The sequence below is a fragment of the Ostrea edulis genome, chromosome 1, assembly GCF_947568905.1.
Source record: "Ostrea edulis chromosome 1, xbOstEdul1.1, whole genome shotgun sequence".
In the NCBI taxonomy this organism is placed as follows: domain Eukaryota; kingdom Metazoa; phylum Mollusca; class Bivalvia; order Ostreida; family Ostreidae; genus Ostrea; species Ostrea edulis.
Genome location: NC_079164.1, coordinates 99,313,402 through 99,315,627, shown reverse-complemented (window position 1 = coordinate 99,315,627; position 2,226 = coordinate 99,313,402). Strand labels below are relative to the sequence as shown.

General features: G+C 32.8%; 1 protein-coding gene across 2 annotated transcripts in view; it reads left to right on the top strand.

Annotated features, from left to right (window-relative positions):
- Nucleotides 1-2,226, top strand: part of LOC125670905 (ranBP-type and C3HC4-type zinc finger-containing protein 1-like) — a 22,992-nt gene extending 20,766 nt beyond the window's left edge. For both annotated transcript variants that reach the window (XM_056140411.1, XM_056140413.1), the window contains exon 13: nt 1-2,226. This exon is cut by the window's left edge and continues 1,347 nt beyond it. The gene's annotated coding sequence lies outside the window, so the exon portion shown is untranslated.

Here is a 2,226-nt window from a genome sequence, read left to right as displayed (position 1 = left end):
ATGGTTAGATATGGGTTACATATATCTGACATCACTAGCTTCAAATTTCTCCTATATACACAACTATCAAAATTTCAAGATGCATATATCCTTTATATTGTATATGTTCATTGCATTAAAACTGGCAGCATTGAAGCTAATTAAACATTGAAAACTACATTTACAATTATAAAGCTAATGTCGTTAAATGTCATGCATTTCATATTACATAAACCATTACATTACATTGTTCCAAAAAATGGCAATATTGAACAAGCAGGGATGAAAAATTGTGAGGACACCCGATACACAGCTGCAGATAGGAAATACAGAAGAGTTTTAAAAGTGAGTGGTCTGCCCCTTATTCACATTTTATAGTGTTTGTTTTCTAAATGCTTTACAAAAATCTGAATTTTTATACAAAAAAATTCTTGAAATTAAACTAGCATAGATAAGCTGTCTTTAGTGTGCTTGTATCATTTCATTACAACTTCAGTGGCATGTCAGACAGTTGTGTATCGGGGCTTCGGGCCTCCTTCAGTTGTGTATCGGGGCCTCCTTAATGCTAGAATTAACAAATGTCCTGAATATTGTTAGAGGGCCCCACCATATAGCTGCCCTACAGTTATCATTTGTCTGTCTGTCTATCAATGCTTTATATTGCACGCGAGATCTAATGTTCCTTGGGAAGATCATTTTCATCAATTTCATACATAGTATTTGGATTAGGGAAAGGAAGATCCCTTTCAGTTTTCAGATTTATTGGATTGTTCTTACAGAGTAATGGAACATGGAATTTTTTAATATCAAGAAGATAAATAGAATTTTCTATGACATGCAATAACTTGAGATTACTTGAAAAGATTTTTGTGGAATAATAATAATGCTTGGATTAAGAAGAGAAAGACTTCCCCTTTCAATTTTAAGATTTATATGTTTTGTTCTTAAGAACTTGCATGGACTTATAATTTTTTACATTAAAATATTCATTCAATGTGGGGCTCTTTCTGACTTGTTAGTTTTTCGAGTATCATCACAAGCCACTGCTGAAATGCACACTCCCCGTGAGGAGCGTAAAACACATGCTCCTAGAGAGGTGTGTACATTTCAGCTGTAGCTTGCAATGATGGTTTTCTAGTAATCTTATACAAAAAATGATGCTTTGTATTTATATATGTAGTATTTTGTACATTGATTGTTTAGATGTACAGTTTATGCAGGCATATACACAAGAACTGTTCTCAGAAATATACGTGTAAATAAAGCCACGTGTAATATTTTTATAATAACCTTGTTTATGAGGTATTAGGAAACTTTGCTGGCAATATTTTATTTGTTTGAAAGTTGATTTCACCTCACAAGCATTCATTGCATGTTTTTGTTTTTATGTTATTTTTTTTTTATGTGAACATTTTGTGTGGTGTGTAGACCAATCATCATTTGATCACTGTGAAGTCGTATATATAGGTCATTTCGGTATGCTGTCATTTGCCCTCTGTAGATGTGTCGGGAAGTGAAAAACTATTTCTTCATTAGACGGGACACTCAGCATGTTTTGTGACAGTCTATACTGATTATTGGATATTATAATAACAGTACAATACGTCTTGTGAATGTTTTTTCTTTAATATCATTGTACCATTAAAATATGGCAGACCATTTACTTTTAAAAAACTTTCCAATAAACTCCTCTTTGTTAAGAAAAGATTGATAGGGGTTTTTCAGGGATTTTATACATTAGACATCATGCACAATGGCTGCGCATATCTCTTAGAGAAGAACTGACAGCTTTTAAAAATGCCCCTCTAAGCCTAGAAATACATTTGTCAAGATAGATGAATTTTAAACATGTGTTAATAGCAACTTGTGATCGTGTATTTACCATGCAAACTCAAAATTGTACGTAATAACATTCCCCATATTAACCTCGAGTTTCTAGTCAGTTAGGACATATTGTAAAATTATGCGAAGTGCACAGTTCTTCAACGTCCGGTAATGGCCGTCTCCTCCGGTTTATCATTCCATGTAACATTGTTGTGATCTCTATCAAACTGCTGTACTACAGAATTGTTCAACGTTTCTGCATGATTTTTTTTTTCTTCCATATTTTTATGCAGTTTTGTCAGATATTATTGAACGTACAAACTGCACTGCATTTGCAATGTCATATAGTCGATCAGACTTTATAAAAGATTGGAATTTCCTGAATCTTTTGTGATATTATTCAATAATAAAAGCAGCATTTGT